This window comes from Triticum aestivum, chromosome 7D (assembly GCF_018294505.1).
Source record: "Triticum aestivum cultivar Chinese Spring chromosome 7D, IWGSC CS RefSeq v2.1, whole genome shotgun sequence".
Taxonomy (NCBI): domain Eukaryota; kingdom Viridiplantae; phylum Streptophyta; class Magnoliopsida; order Poales; family Poaceae; genus Triticum; species Triticum aestivum.
Window position 1 is genome coordinate 385,969,979 of NC_057814.1, and position 12,594 is coordinate 385,982,572.

The 12,594-nt window shown below is 42.4% G+C and overlaps 1 long non-coding RNA gene across 1 annotated transcript; it reads right to left on the reverse strand.

Moving 5' to 3' along the window:
* Positions 1 to 3,731: 3,731 nt before the first annotated feature.
* LOC123168654 (uncharacterized) lies at positions 3,732 to 5,313 on the reverse strand. Its single transcript, XR_006484464.1, has 2 exons — positions 4,864 to 5,313; positions 3,732 to 4,283 (listed from the first exon to the last, which is right to left on the reverse strand). It is a non-coding gene; the product is annotated as an uncharacterized lncRNA (long non-coding RNA).
* Between the last annotated feature and the right edge of the window lie 7,281 nt (positions 5,314 to 12,594).

The window sequence follows — 12,594 nt, forward strand, 5'->3', positions numbered from 1 at the left end:
TTGCTTTTCTCCCTCTTTTCCCCTTTCTATACCTAGTTGTCGCAACCAGATGCTGGAGTCCAGGAGCTAGAGATCCCGAGGATGATTCTACATGGAGTTCGGCTTCGAGGAGTAGTTAGGAGGTCCCAGGCAGGAGGCCTTGCCTTTTCGATCGTTGCTACTTTTGTGCTAGCCTTCTTAAGGCAAACTTGTTTAACTTATGTCTGTACTCAGATATTATTGCTTCCGCTGACTCGTCTATGATCGAGCACTTGTATTCGAGCCCTCGAGGCCCCTGGCTTGTATTATGATGCTGGTATGACTTATTTATGTTTTAGAGTTGTGTTGTGATATCTTCCCGTGAGTCCCTGATCTTGATCGTACACATTGCGTGTATGATTAGTGTACGGTCGAATCGGGGGTGTCACATCTGGACCGGACCCCCCTAGCCAAACCCATAAAAGTAGATTCACCGGGAGGCCCAATAATTGTTGAGCATGTCTGCCACAACCGTCCCATTTGCATTGAGGGCATAACCTTTAATGCTAGCCTATTTGTCATTGGCCTAAGAGGGTTAGATGTTATTCTTGGAATGGACTGGTTAGCGAGTCATGGAGCAAGAATGGATTGTGCAGAAAAATCCATATCCTTGAGAAGCCCAGAAAATAAACGGATAACCTTTAATAGTAGAAGAACCCGAGCGAAATCAAACCAAGCCTCAGTAGCCACTTTGGACAAAAAGGAGGCTAAAGATGTGCCTGTGGTACAAGAATTTTTGGACGTGTTTCTAGAAGAATTGCCCGAGATGCCACCAGGCAGGGAGATAGAGTTCACTATTGATATCATCCCAGGTACGGCACCCATATCAAAACGAGCATACCGTATGTCCGCGGAAGAACTGAAGGAATTAAGAAAACAATTGGATGAACTAGAAGAAAAGGGGTTTATTCGACCAAGTGTGTCACCTTGGGCAGCACCAGTCTTATTCGTTAAGAAAAAGGACGGAAGTATGAGGCTATGTGTGGATTATCGAGCCTTGAATGAGGCGACAATTAAGAATAAGTACCCACTACCCCGGATAGATGATCTATTTGACCAATTGAAAGGAGCCACCGTGTTCTCAAAAATAGATCTCCGGTCAGGGTACCACCAACTAAAAGTAAAGGAAGAAGATATACCTAAGACTGCTTTCATAACCCGATATGGTCACCATGAATTCTTGGTTGTTCCCTTCGGACTCACAAATGCACCAGCAGTTTTCATGAACCTGATGAACCTAGTTCTCATGCCCTATTTAGATAAGTTTGTGGTAGTGTTCATCGCTGACATCCTCATATACTCTCGAAGTATTGAGGAACATGCTGAACACCTCCGGATAGTGCTACAGACCTTGAGAGAAAAACAACTCTATGCCAAATTCAAAAAGTGTGAATTTTGGCTAGAAGAAGTGTCCTTCTTAGGACACATTATATCAGGGAAAGGGATAGCCGTAGATCCTGCTAAAGTGGATGCAGTGTTGGCATGGAAATCCCCAACCAACGTAACAGAGATTCGTAGCTTCCTTGGTTTAGCTGGATATTATCGAAGGTTCATAGAAGGCTTCTCCCAGAAAGCAGCCCCTATGACCAAATTACTAAGGAAGGGAGTTCCATTTGACTGGAATGACAAGTGTGAGCAAAGTTTTCAGGAGTTAAAGAAACGGCTCACAACCGCTCCTGTATTGGCTCTACCCGAACCAGGCAAAGCATTCACAGTATATTGCGATGCCTCTAGAGTTGGTTTGGGATGTGTGCTAATGCAAGATGGGAGAGCCATAGCCTATGCCTCTCGACAGTTAAAGCCCCATGAACAAAACTACCCCACCCATGACCTCGAGTTAGCTGCCGTGGTATTTGCGCTAAAGATGTGGAGGCACTACCTTTATGGAAACCGTTGTGAACTATACACGGACCATAAAAGCCTCAAGTATATCTTCACGCAAAAGGAGTTGAATATGAGACAAAGACGATGGTTAGAACTCAATAAGGATTATGACCTTAGTGTCAACTACCACCCAGGAAAAGCTAATGTGGTGGCAGATGCCCTTAGCCGAAAAACCTCATGCAATCATGTCAAGATCCCGACCTATGATAAGCATCTGATACATGAGCTGGGAATGATGGGAATTGAATTCATACATAAACCGGTTGAGAAAATCCTAACCACATTAACAATCAGACCCAATTTGTTGGACGAAATCAAGGAAAACCAAACCAAAGATGAGTTCATTTGTGAGGAAAAACGCAGAATACAAGAAGGTCAACCATCAGAGTTCCAAATAGCAGAAGACGGGTCACTTTGGTATAAAATCCGGTTATGTGTGCCAAATATCCTTTATATTAAGCAAATAATACTCCAGGAGGCACACAACACACCGTACACCATACACCCTGGTAGCACAAAAATGTACCGGGATGTCAAAGGTACATTTTGGTGGAGAAATATGAAAAGAGAAATTGCTCAGTATGTGGATGAGTGTGACACTTGTAAGAGAGTAAAGGCGGAACACCAGCGACCACCAGGATTGTTGCAACCTCTCCAAATTCCGCAATGGAAATGGGAGGAAATCCACATGGACTTTATCACCGGACTGCCCAAAACAAGAAAACAAGAGGAGATCATATGGGTCATAGTTGACCGACTCACTAAATCTGCCCATTTTATCCCTTTAGCCCCGGGTTGTTCCAGAGAAAAATTGGCTGAGCTATATATCCACAGGATAGTAGCTCTACATGGGACACCTTCTAGAATAGTGTCAGATCGTGGATCCATGTTTACATCCAAGTTCTCGGAAAAATTACAAGAAGCATTAGGAACAAAATTAGATTTTAGTACCGCTTACCACCCCCAGACTAGCGGTCAAGTCGAGAGGGTGAATCAAATCATAGAGGACATGCTAAGGGCTTGTGTGCTAGATTTTGGTGACTCGTGGAGCAAGCACTTGCCCTTAGCAGAGTTCGCTTATAACAATAGCTACCAAGCTAGTATTGGTATGTCCCCATTTGAGGCCTTATACGGTCGAAGATGCCGAACCCCAATATGTTGGGTGGAAACCGGAGAAAAGAAACTCTTAGCACCCGACTTGGTCCAAGAGACCGAGGAAAAAGTTCGCATAATTAGAGAGCGGCTCAAGACGGCGCAAAGCCGGCAAAAAAGTTATGCGGACAAGAGACGACGTGATATACAATATCAACCCGGAGACTTTGTTTATTTAAAAGTCTCACCAATTAAAGGTGTCAAGCGCTTTGGAGTACAAGGAAAACTAAGTCCGCGATATATTGGTCCCTATCGGATCTTAAAAAGAAGAGGGACGGTGGCGTACAAATTAGAATTGCCAACGCACCTACAAGGGGTTCATGACGTATTTCATGTTTCCCAATTACGCAAGAGCGTAAAGCCACCATTTGAGAGAGTCTCGGAGGAAGAATTAACCCTCCGAAAGGACCTAACGTATGAGGAGCATCCTAGTCGTATTCTGGACACCGAGCAAAAGAAACTCAGGAGTAAAACAATTAAATATTGCAAGGTGCAATGGGGAAATCATCCGGTGCGAGAAGCGACTTGGGAAAAAGAAGATGACCTCCAAGAAAAATATCCTAACATTTTCGAGGTGCGACTCAACAAATTTCGAGGACGAAATTTTCTCTAAGGGGGATAGGATGTAAGAACCGTCAAAATTAGATAACAATAATTTCAACGGCGTTGCCCAAACATTAATTAAAATAATAGAAACACCTGACATTTAATTTTTATTATAGCAAATAGCATTTGACCATGCACAACAAAATATTTTCCAAACCTCCATATATTCTACAAATTTATAATCAGATCTTGGTCTTATTTTTTTCCACATAAAGTAAATGCCAACTAATGACCAGTCAAGCAAATTACACTTGTCCCTAGTACAGCCTATAAGAGACACAAGTGGAGGCATGCATGCAAGCCTAACCACGCATGCATGCCAGATGTAATGCCTCTCCAAACCGACATAGCTACTAACCCCACTATAAATAGGAGCCATTCCTTTCACTGTGGTCCATTCCACCTCACACACACACATACACTGGAGTACCACCACCACTTGCCTTTTCACCTTCTGCCACACTGCTGTCCTTCACTGCGGTGAAGCCCTTTGGGTTGCATGCGCCATCAGGTACTAATCAAGTACCTTGTTGTGTTAGCCCTTCTTGCTTGACTTCTTATCTATCTTCACCTCGGTTTGAATCAGTCCATGAGCATCTATTCACCTTGATCTATTTATCTTGCTGTAAAAAGAACAAAATGTTTGTGTAAACACCCAAGTTAATCAAAACTAATTAGATCAATTGCAAAAGCTTGTAAAAGTTTCTGTGAATGACATCTATGGCTTGTACTAGATCTAACATGCCAAGAATCAAATCCTAAGTACTAGTAACTTGCTAAGACATGTATGTGTGTATCCAAAAGATCAATCTTCCTGTGTATACTACCTTGTTCTAATAATTAATCCCTGCCAATCTGTAGCAAAAATTGAGTGATTGATATTTATAATCTACTCACAAGTAATTAATTTAGGAGTTTCACTGCCACTATTTGCTTCTATATGGTGTTCAAGGATGAGTAGCATTAGTTAGGAACAGCATTTAGATCTAATCAGTAGCAATACCATGACCACACCATAGATTAAATCTTGATTAATTTCATGGCCTTGAGATAAACAAAGAGAAAGAAGGCAATATGGCTGAGTGGGCAATAGTAGGGCCTGAGATAAAATGAACACTATATGCACACCCACGTTGACATCTAGCAAGCACTCGATGTGAAATTTGGAACACTTATGGAGAAGGAATCAGAATTAGTACTTACCAGTAGTAGCAGTAGGATGTGGCTAGTCCACACCGTTAGCAGCAGAGCCATGCGACCGAGTAGCGCCGGTGAAGCCGCACACGCCCGACGCCCGTGGCTGCACGCCTCGTGTGTGTGGCTGCGCTGGGGGAGGATGTAGGCATGGAGACGTCGTTGCCGCTGCAGCCGGTGGCAAGCCCACCGGACCTGAATCAGGCGGCGCTAGGATTGAGTGGTGGCGGCGTTTTTGGCGGCGGCGGATAAAATAAATAGGGGGAAATGGTAGAGGGAGACGAGGAGAATCTGTAGGTGTCCACCGTGTCGCCGGAGATGCCCGGACGGGGCAGATCAAGGCGGCGGCGGCCATGCTCTGTTCTTGGGGAGAGAGAGAGAGGTGGGTGGCTGGTTCTGTTCTTGGGATAGCAGAGAAGACGAGGAGAGGAACGAGCTGGGTTCAACGAGTAAAGTACTAGTAGTGCAGTACTAGGCTACTGTTTCCTTTTTACTTATCATTTTTTTACTCTCTAGACTGGATGGCATACGTGCATGCTACTCTGATTTGGATGGTTTGATGCATTTTATCTCTCAATGAAACACTTGGACGTATCACAACCTAGTTAATTAATTATGGCTTGCCCAACATGGCCGTGTTGCTGGATCTTTAGATTTTAAATTAGGAAATATAAACATGGTTGTGAAATAATTATCAGGAGCCGATCTCGGATCCGTAGGAGCCACGCCCGGTGGTTCCGAGTTGGTCGAAGCACTATCCGGCAAGTCGTCATCTCCTTGACCATGTCTTGATAAATGTTTTCCGGGCTATGGGTCATTTCCAAAATTTTGCATAAGATTTTAAAATAAATATTTTTCATAAATAAAATGAAATTTGGATCAGGTGGATCCACTGATTTGGCAATTGGACCAGATCAGGTGAAGCATCTGTATTAAGTAGTTGTGACCCGGGTAGGGTTACAATATAAATAAATATTTGGTGGGTAGGGGAGCTCATGTTGGTGAAAGCAACCCAGGGAGGGCCGGCTTGGATGGCGGGCTCCTCTACATAGGGTATCACATTAGGACACAACCAACTGGCGCTTACTTCAAAAGCGGCGCAAACCGTACTGACCATAGACCTGGAATGGGACGGGCTGAACCAACTACCCATGCCAAGTAGCTGCCTCTGCATGGGTGAGAAGGTGGCTGTAGCCGGGTAGGTACAGTCACCCTAGGGCGGGACCGCCGGTCAGGGGTCTCGACCCGCGGGCCTTTAGTAAGGCAAGGTGGAAAAGCAGAGGTAGTGTACGGGCTGGTTAAAGGTTCTTGTTCCTTGGTCTAGTCGTGTGCACGGGTAGCGCATGGACGACTTGGACCAAGTGATGCTATGGGTAAAGCAGTACACCTCTGATCAGAGTAAATGTGATATCACTCCCAGCTTCCGGGTTTGGAAGTGCGTCGTGTGGGTTTTCCTCTGACACAAGATGTAAGGTCCCACGTCGCTCTGTCGCTAGTAGATTTTATAAATAAAATTTGGTTTTCAACAAAATGGGTTAAGGGGAAATATTTTTACCTACAAAGTATTTTGAGCTAATGGCTCGGTGGTTGTAGCCGTGGCCGGTAAAGTTATTCCTCTTTAAAGACTCTTGCATCCACTTTTCCCGGTGACTTGCGGAGTACGTATTTTATACGTACTCAGCTGCACTTATGTTGTTTTTCAGAACAAGAGAGTTATGAGAACTCTAAGGTGATAGAGAATGGTACTTATGATGAATCTGGTCATCTTAATGACTTCGGTTATTCTGAAGTGGAGTATGTTTATGAGGAAGTCGACAATCAAGGCTATGAAGAGTAGATGCCCTCCATGATTGGTTTAGAAGGCACGTAACTAGAAGTGGATGACGATCTATCGTCATGGTCGCTTAGGCTTAGTCGACACTTGAGGTGTCAATGTAATAAAAGCTTGCCTACTCATGGCAGCTGCACCGTCTTGTACATGATACTGTTCTCCTTAACTGATCCTGGCGCAACTCTGAAGTGACGGCTTCCGTTACGCTGACTCTGTCGGACGTAACGGGGCGTCACATATATAGACTATGTGTGGGATAAAATTTGTCATGATATTCATAGTGGCGTTATTACAAAATTATCACACCCTGATGCGCTAATGCCTTTGCAACGGCCTATATGTGTTGCATCTATTTTTGCTTTGCTCTATGATGTGTTCCAGATAAATGAAAGCCGAGGACGGCTTTGTTTTCAAGAAAGGGGGATGATGTGAACATAGATACCATAAATACATCTACAAATATTACACGAGACATCGTTGACACAGTTGCACTTGGACTTATAGAGCGCGTGCGAGACAAATAAATAATCAGGTTATGTCGCTCCTTTGCACTTATAATTTAACTAGTGAGAATATGATGTTACACTCATGTGTCAATTTTCTTGTACTCAGGAGAGAAAGTGATAAAGAGTTAGAAAATGAAAATCATTCTGTGTTGAATCTACAAGCAGCTGTGCTAATTGCATGCATGGGCTCAACCGAACCATCCATCATGCATGCTACGTCTACAGCTAACAAGTGCAAGAGAAGCAAAGAAGGATAAGATTTCATGGACCAGAATAGGCCATGTGTCCCTGGACTATTTTGGCTGCTTCGGAAGTACAGGCCGGCCCATCGTATCAATTGGATTCGGCCTTACCTGAAGGAGTCCACATTGGACACGACAACGCACAGTACCGACCATCAACGACTGCGCCGTATTCAATAAATAGTTACCGCTTGTTAGGGTTTAGATCCTGGTTTTGTTTAGAGAAGTTTAGCTATTTCTACTTTTATTTGTCTTCGCGTGTAGCGGCTAGTGCGACTGTCAAGACATCCTATCGGAACCTCAATTTGTGAGATTTATTCATTTAGCATATCCGCAATTTTTAGATTGCTTGGCTATTATTTTCTTGCATGTTCTTTGATTTTCTTGCAGGAAAAATCCTTCGTGGATAGGTCGATCGCGCCGTTGGCTCGGTCGATAACATCGTGGAGTTGGTTCAGCGATTGCCGTGGATATCAGCCGTGTACGGTTCTTCCTGTACGGTTGGTAGCCGGATCGTGAGGGTCAAGTCCCACCCAAAATCGTAGTTATCTCCCTCTCATCGAAAGATCGGGCCCCAGTTCACATCAGAAAGGGTTTGGATGTGGTTCTATTCACGTCCAACGACATTTACTCAATTATCTTGAACAATTTATTTTCAGTGCTAGTCTTAAATTTGTTCTTTGTGTCGCACAGATAACACACTCAACATATCAAATGCCAACGGAGAAGAAGAAATTGTCGAAGAGAGTTCATTAAAGGGTGTTAGCCCTACTTATAGATAGGTGATGAAACTCGAGACTGTTAGATAATAACGAGAAATAAACGAGACAGAGAGACATGGATTTTTACGTGGAAACCCTTGCGGGAGAAAACCACGGACGCACGAAGGCGCAATCACTATGAGGAAGAGTATTACAAGCACGAGACGACAGACCGTCTGAGGTGCGACTACATGGGGAATATATGAGGGCAATACATGAGAGTCCTTGGAGGACAAGTAAACGAGTTGTACTCGTACGCGTAGGTACCAACGCAAAGGCCCACACCGTATGTACTATGTCTAGTCCAATACGGTAGAATTTAGATCACAATTTAACATCTCCACCTTGAGCCAAATTCCCTCCAGTAGTCGAAGAAAGTAGATAACTCCATCCAAATCAGCATAAACACCTTGTGCGTCAAAGTCCATAGGACTAGTGAGAAATACCAACTAAGCATGAGCAAAGCTCAAAACTTATTGTTCAGGACTGGCTTTGTCATCATATCAGCAGGATTATCATGAGTACTTATCTTGCATACCTTTAAATTGCCTTCAGCAACAACACCTCAAATATAATGAAATCTGACATCAATGTGCTTTGTCCTCTCATGATACATTGGATTCTTTGTAAGATATGGTAGTGGAACAAGATGAATCTCCACAAAGCTCAGCGTACAAACATCTCAACTAGATAGCTTCTTTGCATGCCTCAGAAATAGCCATATACTCGGCATCAGTAGTGGAACAAGCCACAATAGACTGCAAAGTTGCTCTTCAACTTACAGCACAACCACCAATGGTGAAAACATAACCTGTGAGTGATCTTCTCTTATCCAAATCACCAGCAAAATCAGAATCAACAAAATCAACAAGTCCATCTCCAGTTTTCCCAAACTGTAAATAAGCATTAGAAGTACCTCGTAGGTATCTGAAAATCCACTGAACTGCTTTCCGATGCTCTTTTCCAGGATTAGCCATGTATCTACTGACAACACTCAATGCATAAAATAAATCCGGACGAGAACAAACCATGGCATACATAAGTGAACCAACTGCACTCGAATAGGGAACTCTAAACATGTACTCAATATCTGCATCTGACTTAGGACATAAGGCTAATGATAATTTGAAGTGTGTAGCTAACGGAGTACTCACCGGCTTGGCATTATGCATATTAAAACGACGAAGAACTTTATCAATATATCCCTTCTGACTTAGATATACTTTTCCAGACGGTCTATCTCTGGAAATTTCCATGCCAATTATTTTCTTTGCTGCACCCAAATCCTTCATCTCAAATTCATTAATCAATTGCTTCTTTAGTTCATCAATATCTGACATACTCTTTTCAGCAATTAGCATATCATCAACATAAAGGAGCAAATAAATAGTTGATCCATTGACAGTTTTCAAATAAACACAACTATCATAATTAGACCTTTTGAAACCTTGAGAGAGCATAAAGGTGTCAAATCTCTTGTACCACTATCTCGGGGATTGCTTCAATCCATAAAGAGATTTCTTTAACTTACAGACAAGATTTTCTTTTCCAGGAATAACAAAACCTTCAGGTTGTTCCATATAAATATCCTCTTCTAATTCTCCATGTAAAAATTGCAGTTTTAACATCCAATTGTTCAAGCTCAAGATCATGCATGGCAACAATACTGAGTAAAGTGCGAATAGAGCTATGATTCACAACAGGAGAAAAGACTTCGTTATAGTCAATACCTGGAATCTGACTGTAACCTTTAGCAACTAACCTTGCTTTATATCTTGTCTCTTCATTAGGAGAAACACATTCTTTCCTCTTGAAAACCCACTTGCAACGAATAGGTTTCTTCTCTCTAGGTAATCTTACTAAATCCCAAGTGGCATTCTTTTCAAGCGATTCCATCTCATCATGCATAGCGGTCATCCAGTTATTACTATCACCAGAAATAATAGCCTCGGAATATGAAGAAGGCTCAGAATTACCTTCAATTTCTTCTGCAACAGATAAAGCAAAAGAAACAATGCACTGTTCAATTAACCTGCTAGGTTTATTAGTACCCCGCCTAACTCTGTCACGTGCAAGATTCCAACTGGGCGGAATAATAGGCTGATTTGGAGTGGGAGTGACATGATCATCATTAACGACGGGTTCATCATGTGCATCAACAATTTCATTACCGGATGTATCACCTGAATCAATAACATGCTCCACCTGAACAGTAGGCTCCTGAACAATAGGCTGTTGTTCACTCTCAACGGGAACATTAGTAGATGAAACATCATGTAACATAGCAGATTCATTAAGATAACATTTCTGCTAATAAAAACCTTCTGGGTTTCAGGATTCCATAATTTAAAACCTTTAACACCAGATTTATAACCAAGAAAGATGCACTTAACAGCTCTAGGCTCCAGTTTTCCATTATCAACATGAGCATAAGCAGTGCAACCAAAAACTCTTAACTGTGAATAATCAGAGGTGAACCATACCATACCTCAATTGGAGTTTTCTTATTAAGAGCAATAGATGGTGAACGGTTAATGAGATAACAAGCAGTGGAAGCGGCCTCGGCCCAAAAACGCCTATGCAAACCTGCATTGGACAACATGCAACGAGCGCTGGAAATAATGGTCCTGTTCATATGCTCAGCAACACCGTTTTGTTGAGGAGTATAAGGACGGTGTAATGTCTGACAATGCCTTCAGACTTGCAATACTTCGTAAATTGCTTAGAACAGAATTCGATACCATTATCAGTGCGAAGTATTTTTACCTTCTTTTCAGTTTGCCTCTCAATCATAATCTTCCACTCCTTAAAAACTGAGAATGCTTCATATTTATGCTTAAATAAATAAGGCCAAACTTTTCTCGAATAATCATCAATAATAGTCGGCATGTAACTTGCACCACCTAGTGACTTCTTGCGAGATGGTCCCCATAAATCAGAATGCACATAATCAAGAATACCTTTGGTTGTATGAGTCGAAGTGTTGAACTTCACCCTCTTGTGCTTGCCGAAGATACAATGCTCACAAAATTTCAATTTACCAGGTTCATATCCATCAAGAAGACCTCTCTTATTTAACTCTGCTAAACCAAGTTCACTCATATGTCCAAGGCGCATATGCCAAAGGTTAGCAGCATCACAATCAGAATTCTTTGAAAAAGCTGGAGTAGCGTTACCTGAAACGGTAGAACCTCAAAGGTAATAAAGACCATTGGTCGAACTTAAGTCACCTTTCATCACAACAAAAGAGCCTTTGGTGACTTCAAAACACTATCTCCACCTGAATACTTGTACCCCTTTGCATCAAGGGCACTAACAGAGATAAGATTTCTCTTCATCTTCAGAATATACCGAACATCTGTCAAAGTTCTGATTGTGCCATCAAACATCTTGATTCGAACGGAACCTATGCCTTCAATCTTGCATGGTGAATTATCAAAACCCAAAACGGAACCATCAGTAGTAGTGGAATCAAAAGTATTAAACCAATCTCTACGTGGACACATAAGAAAAGTGCATGCGGTGTCAAGTACCCACTCATCATTGGTCTCAGCACATCCAGCAATAACGACAAGAGCATCATCTGAACTATCATCACGAGCAACGTTAGCAGAATTTTCACCTTGTTTGTTACCTTTCCTCTTTTCCTTGTTCTGGAACTTGAAACACTCTGAGATGTCATGCCCGTCTCTCTTGCAATATCTGCAATATTTCTTGTCTCTGGATTGTGACCGGCCCCTGTGGCCGTTCTTACTTTTGCCTCTGTTTCCATTATTGGAGTTCTTCTCCTTTGTCCTGCCACGAGCAGATAATCCCTCGGCTTGGGATGAACTCGAACCATCATGAGGCACCATTAATTTCATCTTCTCCTTAGAGTTCAAAGCTTCATAAACTTCATTAAGCGTGAGAGTATCACGACCGTATAATATGGTGTCTCTAAAATTGGTATAAGAACATGGCAGTGAACAAAGTAACATTAAAGCAGTATCTTCCTCTTCATACTTAACCTCCATTGCAGCTAGATCGGATATAATCTCCTTAAATTCTGAAATATGATTCAAAACATTACCTCCCTCGGGTAACCTGTACAGGAATAATTTTTGCTTCAGATGCCTCTTGCTGGTGAGATCTTTAGTCATGCAAATCCCTTCCAGCTTTAACCATAGAGCGGCGGCAGTTTTCTCGCTCAAAACTTCCTGCAAAATATTATTATGCAAATGGAGTTGAATTTGTGACAAAGCCTTACAATCAATTCTTTTCTCCTCATTAGTCCAGTCCTGAATTCTATTCTTCCCAAAACTATCCAGTGCTTCATCATAGTCAGACTGTGCCAACAACGCCCGCATCTTGACTTGCCATAGGGTAAACCTTGTGTCACGGTCTAGCAGCAGAAGGTCGTA